The sequence below is a fragment of the Lichenostomus cassidix genome, chromosome 13 (assembly GCF_008360975.1).
Source record: "Lichenostomus cassidix isolate B80296 chromosome 13, HeHo_3.0, whole genome shotgun sequence".
Classification (NCBI taxonomy): Eukaryota; Metazoa; Chordata; class Aves; order Passeriformes; family Meliphagidae; genus Lichenostomus; species Lichenostomus cassidix.
The window spans coordinates 13,708,723-13,728,020 of record NC_139494.1 but is presented as its reverse complement, the minus strand read 5'-3'; the positions used below and the strand labels follow the sequence as shown (position 1 = coordinate 13,728,020).

General features: G+C 44.5%; 1 protein-coding gene across 6 annotated transcripts in view; it reads right to left on the bottom strand.

Annotated features, from left to right (window-relative positions):
- SGCD (sarcoglycan delta) overlaps positions 1–17,234 on the bottom strand; it is a 309,325-nt gene extending 292,091 nt beyond the window's left edge. For 2 of the 6 annotated variants that reach the window (XM_085073811.1, XM_085073819.1), the window contains exon 1: positions 11,463–11,604. The gene's annotated coding sequence lies outside the window, so the exon portion shown is untranslated. Of the gene's footprint in view, positions 1–10,814; positions 11,034–11,177; positions 11,261–11,462; positions 11,605–17,191 lie in introns of those variants that run through there. The other 4 variants (XM_085073813.1, XM_085073812.1, XM_085073817.1 and 1 more) reach the window with 4 other exon arrangements.
- Positions 17,235–19,298: the final 2,064 nt, after the last annotated feature.

Genomic DNA, 19,298 nt, shown 5'->3' with positions numbered 1-19,298 from the left:
GTCTCAAAATCTGCTCACATCAAAACAGGTAGCCTGGGTTTCATCATTAAGAGGACACTACATTCTTCTACAACAAATGGCTCTTTTAAGTGCAAGGTTCATAGAGAACCACAGAGAAAATTCTTGATGAGACCAAATTTGGAGACTGTGCTGATCTACACCTGACAGTCCTGTAACCCCTGGACAAGATTTTCCCTAACCTTTGGCGGACGAGATGACAATTTAGTGAGTAAATCTTTCTGCTGCCACAGTGGAGAGGACTGACAGCTCTCTCAGCCCTTAGGCACATAAGGTCACAGATACCCACCAGGACTTGGTGTTTCAGGAGAGACCAACAGTGCAAAACAAAAGCAAGGATTCTGGAATGCCACCAGCCCTTCCTAAGGTTGCCACTTACAAGGACTGTACCTTTCTCCCACTGCTTTTCATAACAAGACTTCATCTGCATGTTTCAGATTCTCCTGCTGAGAATATAGATAAGCTTCTGACATAAATTTTCTATAAAACAGAGTTGCAATACAAGGCTGGTGACAAATGCTGGCGTCAGAAGCCTGCAGTAATGGCATTCTGTTAGGGTTTTGTAGAGCAATGAACACAGATGTAGAAAGTAAAACAAAAGTATCTTTTCAACTTGTAAATTTATTTCTGGAACCTTTAAAATGTGAAATTAAAGTTCTTTTTCTGAGCATGCAGACAGCCCTATGTCTTGATAATTATATATACAAGAAAGGCTTAAAACTGTAATAGAACATTTGGTTTCAGTCAACATTAGTTCTAGTGTTTGATTTATTCCTTGCAATAAATAGATTAAAGCTTATTACCATTGATAAAGTCTATCTTGTAAACCCCAGGGCGCCGCTTTGAAAATTTTCATGGTAAAACTTGGCAGTGTCATGCAGTAGAACGTGATAATGCCATGGTGATTTGTCAGTGATGCCCAAGCATCACTTCCACAATTTCTGACTCTGACCCCACAACTCTCAACAAATGTTACAGTTCTGAGTGAGACGAAAAGCCCCAAAAAACCACAATACCCAGAAAATATCATGCGAAACATACTCCACTTCTTTCATTGTCTTCCCACAGTTAAACATTTCATAAAATAGCCAAATGTTCAAAGATACAGACCACTGAGTTTAAGTTCAATACAAGAACAGTTCATAGAAAATATAATAAAGAATTGAACGAGTGGGTGCATTATATACCTGGGAAGAGTCAGATATTTTGCAGAGAGCAGTCAGGCACAACAAATCTGTCAGAATCCACTGATGGAGTTAAAAAGCATGTGAGTAAGGGAACAAGGTCTGCAGGGACATGCAGGTGGCTGATACAGTACATGGGGCTTTTCCCAAACCCTTCAGCAAAGAGTCTCAAGAAATCTTAAGAAAAGCCTTAAAAAAGGTAGGCTATGGTGGGATAGAAAGCAAGGGCATCTTATGGATCATCAACTGCAAAAAAAAAGAAAAAGGACATAAAGGAAGTAGTAATCATTTGTAACAACCTCAGTATCTGTGCTAAGACCTGTACTGGTCCAAATACCCATTACTGGTCTGAGAAGAGGGCACGGAGGACATGAAATGCCTAACTACACTGAGAAAACACAACAATTAAGAGTAGTCAAAAACTGACGTGAAAGCTGCAGAAGAGCCTCGAGACACTGTGATTGGACAGCAAAATGATAGCATAAATTAAATGTTAGTAAATGCAAAATATTGCACTGAAATAAAGGAGTATTAGCATCTACATAGATTGACAGGTTCTGAATTAGCTGTTCTAATGCAGAAAAGAGATGTAGTCACTACAGACACATCTGGAAACAACAACTCAGCAGCAACCAAAAAATAATAAGCAAATAATTTTGGAACTTCTAGGGAAAGGTATCAAGGCTGAAATACAAAATACCATGTCAGAAACTCATTATTTATCTCCATTTTAAAAATGCATCTATTTCTGCTTATCTCATCTTTAAAAGAAAACACATGAAGACATGCAGCTCTGATGGATCAGAAAACCAAAATTATTTGTGAACAGTAAAAAGCTTTACTTTGCTAAGAATGCATCACAAGTAGGAGTAAACTGGGACTCCTGAAGAAGAGCCAACCCACCCAGGTCTGATCCATAACACAGGATGCTGGGCTATGTGAACTTTTTGTCTGACCAGCTGCATTATTCTTATTTCCTTGTGAGGCAGAGCACATAGTAAGGACAATTTCTACTTTCCTGTGAAGTGTTAGTGGGATAAGCCAGAGCATGTTTAGATAAATTGTATTAATTGGGCTGTGATCTACAAGAGACTTCTCTCATTTCCATCTGCCCTGGAAGCAAAGATATTTAATAAGACGTTGACCATTCAGCTCACAATGTGCTATAAAATTTTACCTTTGGTCTTATTAGGGTAACAAATGGGAAATATCATACAAGGCTTGAAATTATGGAGTAGATTAGACTCAAATTGCTTCATAAGTTAGAAAAGAAAAAACACCTCCAGAGCCATCCAAAAAGGACAGGTCTGAGCTCAGCTCAACACTGCATTTTCTGTTTCTATCTGAAAAGCTGCACATTGTCTTTTTCCTCCACAAGCTGAGGAAAAAAGCAATTTTTGTGTATAAAGAGTATACATAGGGAGTACTAAGCACAGCACTGAAACACCAGGTAATAGCCTTAGGTTGGATTGTAGCACCCTGGGTCCATTAGACAATTTATGCTGTTGCAACCCAAAGATTCAGGTCCAAACTGGATGAAAAGCCAAATTCAAGCAGATCAGAAGCTTCGTAAGTGAAGGAAATTGAAGGGCCAAAAAAGAAGTATTTTGATCCCTGTAAGGACACTCTTGTTTAGTACAAGAAGTACATGAAGACCAAGGGGGTTTGTGTCATTAATCATCAAACAGCCTTTTCCCACCTAAAAATCAAATCTTGTTTTCCTGGGAAAACAACAGGCAAGGATGGAGCAGTCACCTGAGACAGCTGCTCTGTTACATCAGCAGCACATTCACCTCCTGAGCCAACCTTTGAAAGCATAATTTCCACCCCCACCATGGCTTTTCAAACCATGGTCACGAGTAACTACCAACTGCCCAGGATGTTAAATTTGCAGAAATAATTTCTGACTTAGTTCTTCAATCTCTCCAATATCTCTCAATGCCTCTTCTTCTCTGTGAACAAAAATACAATCGAATTATGAAAATCCTGGTTTGCTGGATATTCTAAAGCTGAGAAAATTCCTGCATAGAAACTATTAATTCACAAAATCATGTAAAAAACACTTTTGCAATTTACAAAGCTTCCATGCTTTGTATTATTTTTCTAAAGATTTGACTATTCCCACAAATACCAGTTCAGCCTCACAAGCACTAATTCCCCTTCCATCTTTCAGTGAAGGCAGTTCATAACAGTGCTGTTGAAAAAAAAGAACAATGGAGAAGTTTAAGTGCATCATTTTTCGATTTCTGACTCAACTATAATAACTATAATATCCTCCATGTCAGTAATAAGACGACTGTTAAACATGATACTTAAAATCATTCACCTCTGACTTCCTGAAGCTCTTTCAGGAAATACCTGTTTCCAGAAAACTTCATTACTGTAACACTCAGGAATCAGTGGGTAGGTGCTTTTCCCCTAAACCACTAAAATACCCACCTTCAAGATTATTGTCAAATGGTGAAATTAAATATGCACTGGTGTATAACAACAGCCTGCACAAGGGCCATGCCACATCTGTCAGATACATCAGCCTGGCAGAGGAATTTAGAAATACCTGTTGCTCAGCAGGCAAAGAGATCTGCTGCTGCTGTCAGACAGAAAGAAGGGAAACAAAGAAAACAGGAAAAAAAAATATCCAACAGATTTATTTTTCAGACAATTTAACCAATACATAAAACCTTTTATTCACACCTTCAAAAACCATCATCTGCAGGTAATTAATTACTGCATGCCTGACTTCACTCTCAGTATTTTCACTGACACAAGTGGCAGCAGGATTGGCCTCTTCCATATTAGCTAACCCAAACCAGTAACTGCCTCTTGAAACTCTCATTCAGATCTCCTTTTAAGTATCCATTTCTGGCAGAGCATAAAATAATCTAACTATCAAAGCACTGCAGTTTCATCACTACCCCCCCAAAATTAATCATGTTTCACTAGATGCAAGGCAAGCCTTTTGCAGCACACTGGTAGGCAGGAACAGATAAAAGTGGATTTCCCAGTGCCCATACTGAAACAGTAACACAGCTAATGATTTTCTGCAAACCACTAGTGCAAGCTCTGTGAAAAAAACTGCAAAATAATTCAGCTCTTCAGGAGCAATGTGTAAACAGAAAACTGAGCTGTACCCTGTGAGGGCTATGATTCTTCTGTGGTCTCACTGAAAAAAAACTAGTCAGGTTAAATAAGTGAATTCTTGCTTTAAAGTTTATTTTGGCTTCACTTCTTCGAGAAGTCATGTACACTAAAAAAAATAAAAAAAAAGTTGCAGTATCTGTGAACTTGAGAAGGTAAAACTGCTAAAATTCAGGGTTACTGTTTTACCTGAGCGTGACAGTAACAACAGTGAATTTTATCCTTCTTCAGACATATCATACAAGGCAGAAAATCCACTTACATCCCACTTATAGCCATAAAATAAGTTGCAAGAGGAGCGAGGCTGCCCATGCTGACACTCAAAAAGAAAATTTATGCTTTCTGCATAAACAATCTTTTATTTCAAATATAAACAGAGACATTGGCAGGTCCCTTTACAAGTCATGGAAAAGCTCTCATACCCCAAGCCATGGCTATAGAGCTTGCACATGAACAATTCCACTATCAGATGTCACACTTGCAAAAGCCTAGAAGTCAGAATAAAAGCTGGGCGTTGCTGCAATGCACAGTCTTGAAAGACTTCAAAAAGTTACTGGAGCAAGACAAACTGCACAAGATTCCTCCCCAGGAAGCTAGGCCAGCAGCAGCCCAATAGCTCAGAGAGGCTCTCAGTTAATTAGCTGCTTGCTATGTAGAAAAGAGGCTGTAGGAAGTGCCCAGTGCTGCATCCTCATTTGTGCTTCGCTCTGATCCCTCCAGCAGCAACTCAGTCCCGAGTGAAGCAGAGCTCATTATCCACAGAGACAAGCTCTGCTCAGGAGAGAGGTGATTCCTGTGCTGGGGAACAGCATCAGCTCCATCTGGTCACCCCTCTGCCTGCCCCAAGCAGGGCACAGCCAGGACAAGAAGCCCATAAAGTAGAGCCTGGCACGGTTTGGCTGGAAACAAGGATGGAGCCTGGTCTCTAACAGGGATGGAACACAGATCCTTCATAACTGGTTTGGAGGGAAAGTAGGAACGTTGAAATTAAACCCAGAGCTGGCCTTGGTTTGAATTTGGTTTACAGGCCAGTGCAGAAGATGGGAAAGCCCCTGACCTGTACTCCCTGGGTCACCAGCACCTCTCAACAATGCTCCTTTTGCTTTCTTAATAGCACATTCCACATTTGCCTGTTGGGCACATTTCCCTATCTAAAAGAGAGTTAAGAACCTTATCATCACCCTCTGTGGACTCTTGGCTCATGCTTTAAGAGAGCACAATTATTTAGGAAGTGCCCAGTGCAGTCAGGTCATGCCCTTTGATCATGAAGGGGAAAGTTTGGAGCTTGCTCCATTTCAGCAGGGCAAACAGCTTGATCTGCTCCACTTTCTAACCCCCTCAGGAAATGGCACCTCGTTGATTCAAGCACTGCAAGAGCCCAATACTCTCTGCTCTGAAGAGTAGAGCCCCAAAGCCAAGCACATCACATCACCCTTGACACACAATGAGCCAGGTCTCCACAACACTGACTTGTTCAACCAAATTGCAGGAACTTCCCATCTTTTTTTTTTTTCCCTTTCATCATCCTGCTTTTATCTGGCACCGGTTTAACAGCTGTTTTCTTATCACATTAAACCAACATCTCTGACAAAAAACAAATGTCTAATTCTCCTGGATTTCCTCACAGTATGCTACAACTCTACAAGGGAGCAAGTCTACTGAGCCATGGTGTCTAATAGCCTCAGCACAGGTTTGGCTCTTGAAACAAGTATCTTTCCCATCCTAAAAAAAGAAAAAAAAAAAATCAAAACCAAACGACAGCCCACAACTTTGTCACAATCTTCTGCTCAAACTTCATCCCCCAAAAAAGAGCAGGCCAGCCCTCCAGCCAGTGGCAGCACTGGCACACTGCCTGGGAAGGTAATGGAGCTGCACTGATTTACGACAGTTAAAAATCTGACCTGGAGATGAGTCACGGGCATTACTTGCTGCTTGAATTGCAACTAATTCAAAGGGTTTGGTTTTGTTTTGTTCATCTCTGGATGTGTTGTAAAGCTTCAGTTGCTAAAGGTCAACTCCAGCATCTCTTCATAAATATTTAGGAAAGCTCCTGAATATTTAGAAAATGCTTGGATGTATGAGATTTTTCAAGCATGCTGCTTCTTGGATTTGGACTCATCTTTCCCATCACAGTCACCTAGTCTGCCATCTGAAATAGTCCATTAAGCTACACACTGAAGCAGCTACTTTTGATCAAGAGGTGAAAAATCACAGCTTAGCTCTGAGCCTCAAAACAAGAAGGGAAGAGGGAAAAAAAAAAAACAAGCAGGGAGGGAGGCTTTGGGACTCTTCTCCCTGCTGTATGTCAGAGAAATGTGGCTCTGGCTGTTTCTGGGTGCCTTCAGCGTTATGGTCTCTTCTCCCTCTGCTGAGCAATCCAAGCACTACAGAGAGTGACAGAGCTGCCTGCAGCAAGAGTTCTTCAGTCGTGTCAGGATAACACAGGAACAAACTTTATTTCTCAGGCTAACAGCAGAAAAAGGTAAGAAAGGCACAGAGATGTGTTCAGCCTCCTGCTTCCTCCTTGCCCACAGAGATGTGCACGGAGTCGGGCTGGGGCTGCTGACACCATGGCTTGACTCAGGGCTGGTGAAATTATCTGCTGACGTGAGGAAACCAAACCTCAGCTGGTGACCGACCAGGGAAACCCCTGGAGAAGGCAGGAAGGATTTTAATTAAAAGGTTTCCCCTTGCTGCCACACTGCCAAAGAAGAAATGAGACTAACAGTTCACATGGCTTCTATGAAAGGAACAGGTGAAACTACTACGGCAGCATTTCATCTGCTGGGGCAATCACAGCAAATCTTGGCTCATCCCAGCAGTGGGAAACATATCCCTGGATGTGATCCCAGCACTGCTCTTCTGAATTCATGGGAATTCTCCAGCACCCAACCTGACAAACCCCACAGTGCCCTTGGGACAAGAGGGGAAATAATAGGTATATTGCCATAACACAATACTTCCAGCTTAGCACTTCACAATGCATTAGATTCAGGGAGTTTTCTGTGCAGCATCACAATCTTAAAAGCATCATTAAAATAAAATAAAAACAGTAGAACTCCAATATCCCTATCAGATACTAGGGTTAAGCTGAGTGGTGATCCTGAGATTTTACAAAATTTTCACCTCCATAAGGAACACTATCCTTCCTTGCTAAGCAGAAGAGCAGATAATCACCCTAGGGCTCCATTTTTAGTGAAAAATAAGATTCCCTATTTCTCAAAGACAAAAAAAAGAGAAAAGCAACCCAATACCACATCCCTTTTCCCCAGCTCTATCCAAATTCAAAGGAACAGCAGCTACAAATATGTCAGAAATCAAGGTGCAGGTGAAGAAAAGAAAAAAGAAAAGGCTTAACACCAGAATGGCAAGATTTCAAGCATGACCCATTGCCTGGTAATGTCAATGGGATCCTTTTGAACCATTTCCAAACAAGTCAGATACAGCTCACCTGACGTGACTTGTTACTGAGAGCAGCTGATGGAGCTAGAGAGGAAGAAGGCAAAGAATTCAGAGGGAAAACACACAGGAGTCATAGCAGCCCTTGGCCAGTGGGTGAGGGAAAGCATACTTTTGTTTCTCTTAAATATTTAGACTCAAAATGAAAAAAACCAGCAGTCTTCCCATAGGATCTATCTTAAACCCAGGCAGGGGGAGAATGTAAAAAATAGCTAAAATCTAAGATTTCTCAAGGTTATCTAAACAGACATTGCAAAGTTCTTTATGGTGTTTAGTAACCTACTGCCCCCAAAAAAGTTAATATGTTTTCAAACTACTCCAGGCATATTCAGCAGAAATCTGTTATTAAAATCAATGAGAGACAAGCTGCTAGCTGTACGTTGTGCTGGGAACGCCGCAGAAATGCAGAAAGCTCCTATGCTTTCACTCCACATCCAACAAAACAAACATTTTCAGTTACCTCATAAATCAAAGTTTGTCATTAAGCTGCACCTAAAGCGCTATCTTGCCAAAACCTCTGGAAAAGCATCAAGGTAGCTGTTAGTTATTTTTTTTTACAATCACTCAGGAGATATTTCACGGGTGAAGGAACCATGGGTTGGTGCAAATCCTCTGGGACTGTTGTGGGGCTGACAGGATCGAGGCACCTGCTGGTGGCCAGGGACAAACAGACTCAAAGTGATAGTGTGTGTGAGCTTTTACCCTGAGACACTTCCCACTCCAAGCACACCTAAGGGGCTTGACGTAAACTGGTAACAGAGCCTGGGATGCACATAAATGAAATAAAAGCAGGAGCAGACAATGAAGAAAGTTAATTTTTCACCTAGAGAACTGCAGTGCTAGAAGATTGCCCTGGAGGATTTAATCAATGCAAGTGAATCTTGTATGTTTTTCTCCAGTATTCCCAAAGTAAGTCAATAAGATGCCAGCACTCTCTCAGCATAGAGTGACCATTTTCCAGTAAGCTTGAGTTAAAGTCTTTATCAAAAGAACTAAAGAAATGCATTATGATTTCGGAGAAAAATAGCAAGCAAGGAAACAGAAAGCAGCAGGATAACCTTACAAGGCACAATAGATTTTCAGAAAAACTTTTTTACTTCTTTTCTTCCTGAGGACGATTAGAAGCAAATGAAAACAACTCTAAACCCAGCACTGCTGGTGCACAAAAATACCTGCAGCTACCCTGGCCTTTAAGAACAGCAAAACATCTGAAAAATGCACACCACCATCAGGCACTATCTAAAGGCATTTCCAGATCCAGAACCTCCTCTCCCATGAGCAAAACACACCTACTTGTCCATCTGCTCCATCACAGGTGATATAAAGCTCCCCATGCCTTCAAGCATCTCTTCTTGCACCCACCTCATCAGCCATCACCCAAAGGATCTGTGCAGGTGTAGTGGGTCCAGACACATCACCCAAAATAAATAGCAACAGACCACATTATATAACACACTTCTATTTAATTATAAACACCTGAATAAATGCCCCTGCCCCTCTGCACACCAGTTCTCTCTCTTGGCCAAATGACCAGGGAGCTTTCTCAAGTCACAAGGCCATTAACAATCCCACTTTCAGCTGGAGCCTGGATAAACTGTGTCTCTGAGCATTTAAAAAAAAATAAAAAAACAACCAACAACCCACTCCATAATTTCCCCTTTGTAATACTCAGTTTACATGCACAAACCAAAAGAGCTGTCATTTCTTCAGTTTTAAAAGCTTTGAGCAAAAATTAGCTATTCTAAGCTACCTGCAAAGCAAAGAGGTGCAACTGAAAAACAAAAGGGGAATACAATTCATGACTCTTCCAAGTGTTGGAAGTTTCCAGAAGGCACAATAAGGACACAGTCAACATCCTCAGTGCATTCCAACACAACAATTTCAAGGACTTCAAGGGGCAAAGACAAAGGTAATTTTTCTGTGGCAAGAAGATTATTGCAACAGTTGTACTTCTGCTAATCAAAGGGTTTGCAAGCCAGGCTCACACTCTGTATTGCTGAGAGGTGATGCTCTGAAAACAGCTTTTACTACAAGGAATCTTGTCAGCCTCCTTTCAAAATAATGACCCTTATTTTTTCCATTTATCAGTATAATTTCTTCCTCAAACTGGCATTCAAAAATATAGCTGTTCCTTGGAGGGGGGAGGAACAAAACAAAAACACAGCTTGAAATACACGAGTGGATTCTCAACAGATATACATCAACACGAGAAGTCAATAAAATTATGCTAATTTATGCCAAATGAAACCTAACGAAGATTTCTCTCCTTCGAGATGAGGCTGGGACGATTACGGTCGCTTACAGCAGATGCTGCTCCTCATCACACAGGGCACAAGAGCTCGTCCCCATGCCCAGGGAATGTCACCAAGCAAACACATCTGCTAGCAGGAGGAGGACTCAGCTCAGCACACTGATGTAGCAACGTCACTGGCTGACCTATTCTGCCCAGCGCACAATGGAGAGTTGTTCATTTTTCTTTTCAGTGAAACGCTATGCAAGTGTTGATTTAATGGTTCATTTATCAACTCCTCTGAATATTAAGCAATTCATTTTGACTTAATTTGAACAATTCAATTTCACCCATCCTTTCTCCCCTTGAAAAATGTGAATTACTGCCCAGGGAGAAGCTGTTTTAGAAGTTGAATTAACAAGAAGCACTTAGCTCCATGAGCTTTATACCCTTTCATAGTCTGATATATATTTATAACAGACTTTTTTTCCTTTCACACGTTATACTGAAATTTACAAATGCTAAAGCAAAGACACTCCAACAAACATTCTTAATACTGCAGATCAAAAGGCATCTTCTACAATAGCTACTCCCTAAGAAGACCACCAAAAAGCAAAGTGCATCGTCAACAATCAGCAACCCTGTGAAATTCTGCAACACCCGGGGAAGGGACCCTCTCACTGAAAACCCCTTACTTTTCTTTCAAAGTTCGCATTACTGGAAACATTTTCCCAACAGGGGCAAAACACCGATCCACGCAGGAAGCAGTGGAGCTTCAGTCTCACCTGTGAGCAGCACCTCGCACCTCCGAGCTCGCATCGCGCAGTGCTCTCACCGCTCCGGGGCGAGCAGCAGGACCTGCCGGCAGCTCCGAGCCCGGGCGGTCCCGTGGAGCTCCGCGGGGCTCGGAGCTCCACGGCACCGCTGCACCTGTTGGCCCGCGATCCCCGCCGCATCCCCCGCGGCTCGCACAGCTTCTCCCTGATTCAGCCCGATCCGTGCCCGCTTTCACCTGCTGCTCGCAGCTGCCCCAGCCCTGCCCGCATTCCCCCCGCACAGCGCTCGGCCCGGCAGCCCCGCATGCAGCCCCAGCCCCGGGGTCACTTCCCGGAGCCCCTTCCCCGCGGGAGCCTCTCCCGCTCACACACCGAGCATCCCCCGCAAAGCTCGGCCGAGCCTTCCGGAGGGCCGGGCAGCTGCCGAGAGACACTTTTCCCTCCGGGAATGCGAACGCGGAGCCGCCGCGCCGCGAGGGAAGGAGGGATGCTGAGGAGCGCCGCGATGCGAAGGAGGGACGCGCGGGGAGCACCGCGACCGCCGCCGGCCGGGGAGCCCTCAGAGGGCCGCGTCCCCCCGCCGAGGGCAGAGCCCGAAACTCCGCCAAGTGCGAGCGCGGCGCCGGGCAGCGCCGGCCGGCCCGCGGCGGCACTCACCGGGGCGGGGGCGCGGGCGGGCTCGGCCCCTCAGGAGATCATGCCGGCGGAGCGCGGGGCCGGCGGCGGAGCGGCTGCTCCGGCAGCGGGGGCGCGGCGCTGCTCGAGCCGCGGCGCAGCAGCCGCGCCGCCCCCGACACGAGGCCGCTGCGCCCCGGCCCGCGGGGGGGCGCGGAGAGGAGGGGAGAGGAGAGGCGGGGCGGCCGAGCTGAGCCCGCCCGGCCCGGCCCGGCCCTGCTGAGCCCCGCCCGCCCCGGCCGCACCGCACCGCAACCGGCACCGGCACCGAAACTGACACGGCAAGGGACAGCGCGGCGGGAGCGCCCTGCCTCCTCGCGTGGCTTTCTTGCCTCCTCTTAACCCCCCCAGCCCCTTGTATTCCGTTTTTCTTTCACCCCACTTTTATCCCTTTTCTCCCTTTTCATCTCACTGTTCTTCTCTTTCCTCAGTTCTTCGCTTCTCGCCATTCCATCCCATTTTCCCATCGCCCTTTTTCCTGCGCCCCTTTCCCTTTTCCTGTCTGCCTTTTATCTTTTCCTGCCTCCCTTTCCCTTTTTTCCCCTGCACCCCCTTTCCTGCGCCCCTTTTCCCTTCTTCCTGCTCCCCTTTCCGTTTTTTCCTGACCCCTTTTCCCTTTTTCCTGCGCCTCCTTTCCCTTTTCAACCACAACCCCCATTCCCCCCCGCGTTTTGTAGCATCACAGAGTCGTTCCAGTTGGAAAAGACCTTTAGGATCAAGAACATCGAATCCAACCACTCTCCCAGCACTGCCAAGCCTGCCGCTAGACCATGTCTCTGAGTACCACATCTGCACATCACTTAAATACTTCCAGGGATGCTGACCCCGCCACTTCCCTGGGCAATCTGTTCCAGTGCTTGACAATCCATTCTGTGAATAATTTTTTTCCTAATATCCTATCAAACTTGCCCATTTGCAGCTTGAGGCTGTTTCTTCTTACTGCTTGTTCCTTGGGAGATGAGGCCAAACCCCTACCTGGCTACAGCCTCCTTTCAGGTAGTTGTAGAAATCAGTAACATCTGCTGTGAACCTCCTTTTCTCTGAGCCAAACACCCCCAGCTCCTCATAAGACTTGTGCTCCTGACCCTTCACCAGCTTCACTGCCCTTCTCTGGACACTGCTTTTTCTCTTCCCTCTTTTTAAATTGATTTTTTTCCTCCATCTCATTTTTTCTCCATCTGTCCCCCTACCAAAGCCTTTTAGCAGAGGAGACTGTGACCAGCAGGCAAGTGGCACAGTGGCCACCCAGTGTGGTACAAAGGCTCCAGCAGGAGCACAGCTCCTGTTCCCTTCCAGTTCCATGTGTTGGAGAGGGGATCAGTGGAAATGGTTTTTTCCTACTCTAAAAAGTTGGTTGTTTCACAACCATATGGAAATGCTTTGGTTTTAGCAGATGGCAATGAACACTTTCCTTCTACATCTTACTCAGTATTGAGGTGGAAAGAGTTTGCAATATGCTCAGTAGCTACTGACTGCTGGTTGCCAGGACAGGTTGTACTTGTGTTCAAGGAGAACTTTCCATCACATGCCCACTTGCTGCTCTTTCCTTCCCTCCATGATCCTGGGACTCTCCCTTCCTTTAAAATTCCAATGAAGTGCCAGGTTTGGTTCACTGAAGGTCCATAAAAATCTGTTCCCAACTAAAGGATGGGGGTTACACCCCATAACCCTACACATGCACTCTTTCCACCTGTTGTACATTATATGCAAAATTTCCACGTTCATCTTGTCTCCAGATTTAAAAAAAAAAGTACTGAAGAAATTTGACAGACCAAGAGAAAACAAAAGCACATCAGCAAAACTGGCAAGTATCAAGCACTGTAAATTTTATAAAGTTAGTCAAGCAACAAATCTGACCTATGGGTCTTTATTTTCTTTTCTGTTATTCTTTTAATTTTAGTACTTTCCTTTTTTAGTACTTCATTACTGATGTTGTCCTTTGCTTGCACTGATTTGCAAGTGGATCCAGTTGGCCAGCAATGGCAGAGAATGCTAATTCCATTTAGTTACCGGAAAAAAGCAATAAAAAAAATATGTTTCCCTAAGGCCTCAGCCCACAGTGATGAAAAATCCAGACCAACAAACGTATTTTGGTAAAATCAGTCTTATGTGTCCTCTCTTTTCCCACAGAAAAATAAAAGTAGGAAAATGGTGCACTAAGCAAATATAAATTATGAATCCTTCCCAGCACTAGTAGTTTTATCCCAAATATATCCCCAAGCCATGGAGAGAGTGACAGTCTGTCCCCCAGAAGTGGCAAGCCCTAATCACATTTCAGATGTGCCACGTACAGCCATAGCTAAGATTATTCAGAGCTATGGGGTCAGTGACAGCAGCAGCTGCTGCTCCTGACCTCACAGTCCTGGTTAACACAAACTCTTGTCCCTCCATGCCTCACTGGGGCTTACTAGGGTGTAAGAGGTGCTTGGAGTTGCTGCAAAGGGTTCCCATTGCAGAGCTGACCACTGGCAGGAGTGGGCTGCAAGGGCAGAGGGAAATGCAGCACAGGCAAAGATAAAATAACTGCTCCTGATGGAGATTACTTATTTTCCCTGCCTTTAGAAAGGAACAGCTGCTACTCAGGTTTGCCAGCACCCAGAACTCAAAAACTGTGAGTGAGAGACTCAGAAATAGGATGATTGTCTGTAAAACAGTCTGATGTCGAGAGGAAAAAAAAAAAAAGCCTCTTTTCATTTGGCCTGTGATTGCTAAGTCTGCAGAGATCCTTTTTTTCAAGCTTTTTCCTTGGTCCTTGAGGAGCAGAGATCCACTCTTTTTTTCTTTTTCTGTTTTAAATGAATGCTCGGATTCTAACATAATCAACTAATTCCAGGAGCTGAGGCTCCAAGATAAAAAGAAAAGTATACCATGTCACAAAGCTCACAATGCAATCTCATTGCATTGGCTTTGGCAGCGGTTCACTTGGCTCTGGAAATAATAAAGTGGGAGACTGAAATGACAAACAAACCGGAGATCCAAACCCAAGTACCACCAGGGAATGCAAAGCAGATGGCCAGCGAAAGACCAGCCCAAGGAATTGCTACAGTCCTTGCAGGAGGATTACTGACAGCATCCACCACCGTGGTGGCCTCCTTCCCATGAGCTTGCCTGGCATAGTTTGCATCTTGATGTCCTTGTGAAGAATTAAGGGGAATAAACAAGCTAGAAAGACCTCTCAAATGCAAATATTTTATGCTCAGTCTAATAGCAAATAGGGAGATCCAAGGGCATTGGAGAACCCATGGAAGGGTCAGGACCAACATTACATTTCTGTGGCATTTTAGGCCTACCTTGCTTTAATTGTTCATTGGGGTATCACTGGGACATCACTGTTGTGTGCTTTCAGGAAGGATGCTTTCAGCATGCTCCTATTGAAATGTCTGCTTTGTTTCAATATGCCATAATATTATTTTGTCAAGAGAATTATTTAAAAGTTGCGGAATTAAGTCTGTGCTAAACAGGAGCTGGCACAATGGAAATGAGATTTTGGCACGCCCCATAAATATGCAAGTGTGAGCATATGAAATCGCATGTAGCAATTCATTTTCAGAAGGAGAGAAAGAAAAAAAAAAAGCCCCAAATTATATTGTCTTCTGTCATATCCAGTTTGCTCAGCAGAGAAAACCACATGAATATCAACTGTGACCATTTGAACTAAGCAGTGTGATAAAACACCCTGCAGAGCTCCATCAAGACCGATCCTTTCTGCTCATCCTCATCAATACTTTGCTTTACTGGAAAAGAAAGCAGTTATTGTGGAACAGTTTCCAGACTGCCAATCCCAGCAGATTCTCTGTGTTGCCAAGTAGGATTTGTCTTATAGTTTATGTACATCCCCAGCACTTAGCAGCGCTGACCTGTCCTCTTGTGCTTCTCAGCTGCTTTCTTCAATTTTCACTCTTCTTACCGGTCAAAAAATGCAATGTTTAACACTGAACAAACCCTACGTGGTCTTCTCACAGGGATCAGGATTTTCAACTTTGATAGGAAAAGTTTTTCAACAAGCACCTGGAGCTAAATCCTACCCACCATATTTGTGGGTGTCGTCCCATTACCTGCCAGTTCGAAGTAAGCAGGATTTAATCATTTGGGGATGACAGTGAATTACAGCCCCTCGTGCAGGAACACAGCACTCCCATCCCACTCTCCCAGCCCGTCTGCTCACAGGCTGGTGCATCACTGGAGCACAGCCAGGCAGCCGTAGAAATGCAGTGAGTGAATAAGGTCATCCTTCCCTATCAGCTAATAAAGATAATTACAAAGGCCAGCAGATATTCATTTGGGTTCAGTCCTTTTCCCACTCAAATTAATGTTGGTTTTGCCATTGATGCTGATTTTAGGAGAAGCTGGCCCAACATCAGGGAGCTAAAATTAGATTGCTTCTGCCATCTCCCCCATAGCAGCCAAGGGAGCTACTGGCCCAGCCAGGAATCAGCACTGAGTCAAGGGACAGCCCAGGTATCTTGGGGATGGCTCTGATGGGCCCCAACACCTACAGGGGTGGGTGGATCCTACCTACACCTGAGCAGGGGTTCAGGCAGTGGGATCCCCACAATGGACCAAGTGCCAACTCCACCCCACACCACCACAGCCAGGCTCTTGGGCATGCCCACCCCTCTGGAACTCATCTGCCAAAATCAGTACTAAATGAGGGCAGAGAAGGAGACACACACAGAAAATCCTTATCCCCTGGGGGCTTGGAGTCAGGGGATGGGAGCTCTGGGTGAGGATGCCCACCTGTGTCACACCTGTGTGTGACACACAGCGCTGTCCTCAGACCCTCCCTGTGCTGGGCTGTCAGATTTTTATCCCATTTCCACAACACCGAAGTTGCTTGTTATCAATACTGGCAATGCCACTCGAAAAAGCCAGGGGAAATCCATCACGGCCCGTGAGGTTATTCTGGTGTAACGAGCAGCCCTTGTATCTCATTTTTCAGCCCTTACAACTCCATTTCTGTGCTGCACAAAGCCACGGAGGCAGTGGCTCAATGCAAAGCTTGGGGGGCTTTCCTGCAGTCCAGCAGCTTGGGATCTGCATGCACAGGTGCAGATGTGGATATGCACATGTAAATATAATATACATTTCATTATCCTCCATGATTTTCCTCTGAAAAGCAATATTTTCCTTTTGGCCAGTTGTCTACCCATCAATATGTCTGAGTATAGAGCAGCAATATGTCTGAGTGAGCAGCAAAGCTGAAAAATCTCCTCAGCCACACTCCCAGGGAGCACACGTAGCACCCTGATTTTCACTTAGAAATACAAACAGCTCCTCTCTTCTCATATTCCGCTGCTACAATAACTTTGCAGGCAACTTTGCTTACTGGACTTGTTTCATGGTGGGAGTAACTACCAGCAATAGCTCTGCTGCTCCTCAGAGCAGAGTCACATGCTGGGATTGCTCATATGCCATTCAGATTCTCTAACAACTGAGACAGAGGGAAAAAGGGAGGGAAAAAAAGGCAACTATTTCTAACACATTCCCCGTTGCCTCTGCCTCGACTACAAATGCCTTTACACTGATTTCTAACTGGTCAATCCCCACCCTGTTTTCATAAACACGGAAGACAGCTGTTTATAACTCCAAACTCCCAGCCTTGTGCCAAATAACATTTGCCAATCAGCTGCCAAGGCAAGCTTCATGCAGGAATTTATTAAAAAAAAAAAAAAAAGGAATGGCAGATTAAACAGATCAGCTCTGATTCTTACCTTCAGAAGCAGACTTCGTTCAAAGCCCACAAATACTTTTACTTTGCTGTGAGTCTGAGCTATTTTTAGCCTCCCTCTGGGATGCCATGTAGGGAGAGCAGCCCCCTCCCTATCATTACTAATCTGCCTAACATAACAGCAGGACACCTGCTGCTGGTGAGTCATGTTTTCTGGGGAGCTAATGGTATATATATAGGCAAAACGTAAAGACAATTGCTTATTTCCCTCCCTACCCCATGTGTTGTTTGTTGCTCTAAGCAAATCAAATCACTGCAATGAAGACAGTGTAAAGAAGACAAATACATGGGAAAATTCATGTTCAACTTCAGACCAGAAGCTCTGGAAGTGCACAGCAGAATTATGCTTGTTTATATTTGCGGTGTGTATACCTGTGTGTGTACATGTCTGTGCACTTTTGCACGTGCACAAAGTGACTGTGCTTTTAGAATCTCCTGCTTTGGTAAATGCAAACGAGTGTTTTCACTGCAAACAGGAATGGAAATTCAGTGATTCAAAATCTAAAGCTCCATCCCCAACCTGTCTTCCCTGCTTACTCACAGCAGGAGAGAACAAGCATGGAAAAGGGGCAAATATAGGGGAAACTCAGGTTTACAACCTGCCTGCATGGAGAAACCTACCACATACTAGTGATATAAGCTTCCAGAGAGGAGGCAGAAGTAGCTTTGTGGCTGTACAGTGGCTGTTAAACATCAGCTTTGTTCCCCTTTGTTTGCTGCCCAGCCATTCCTTGCAGTGACAAACAGATCTGTAGGACAGCCCTGCTCTGTGCTGGGAGCCTGATTTAGCTCTGGCCCTCAAGCCATGCATTTCACTGTTATGGCCTTCACTTCTAAACTTTGGAGAGCTGCAGTAAAGTGCTGATAGGTTTGGCTTTGTGGTCTCTGGATGATCTCTCTTTTATTCCTTCCCTCCCCTGTATTATTATTACTATTATAATTTTCAAAATGGGAACTTTTTGTTGTTTCTGTCTTTCAAGAAAGGCACTGTCCTAATCTCCTGCCTTGGGCAAGGCTTCTGTTCATGCTGGATACACACCATTCCTCACCTTAGCTCACCCTACTGTCCTTAAATTCTACAACATAGTCCCACTTATTAAAGACAATGCTAAAATGTCCACTGACACCAGTGGAAATAGGATGGACACTTACAGAAGGTGTTGCAATACTCAAAATAACTTGAATAACAGCCACATCCAGAATCATCATGAAGCATTGCAACACACAAAGCCATACCCTGACTGATATAACCACATAAACTTGTATTTTCCCTTCCAAAGTATTCAATGAAAAACTTACTGTAGGTTTATAAAACCATCATATTGAATGTACTGCAGGAGAATCATTTTAAAATACAGATAAAGGAGGTATCTCTGTTCCCAGAAAACTGTGTAGATTTTCAAACACATTTCTTTAGGACCGTGCTTCCCCCCATCCTATCTCCTCCTGTTGAACTGGATGAGGGATGGTAGAAACTAAAATACTCCCCCAGCCTGTCAAGTTACCCTTCTCCAAGAGGGGCTGGACTAGGCAGCAGCAAATGGCCAAATTTACTTCTCTGAGCAGTGTAGGAACATATGCTGAATAAAACCCCTCAAAAGATGAATGAAGATACTAAAAAATTGTATTTATATATGTTTTAGGCTCTCTAAACAGAGTTCAGAAACATCTGTCAAGCCCAGTAATTTAAAATAACCTCTGGCAGATTGACATCATACCACTTAAAAACGACCATCAATCAAATCCTGAATGCTTGGGGAAAGACAACGTGCCCCAAATATCAACCCTGGGTCTTGCCCACCAAATAAAGGTATAAAGAAAGCAGCTATCCAGCTGCTTCACGGGCTCTGCTGTGGCAGCAGCAGCAGGATCTCAGGCAGGCAGACCCTGCAGCATTCCCAGTTTTCATCAGGAGTGTGTCCATGACCCACAGGCTCTGCGATCCTCTATCCTCCCCTAGTGACCAACACACGCTGAGGGTATTGAACCAGCCGAGCCTTCGAGCTCCGCTGAGCTGCTGCAGATCTGGCTTTGTGCTCTCTGGTGCCAAAAACCAACCAAACCCCCTTTCTCAGTCACCTTCATCACAG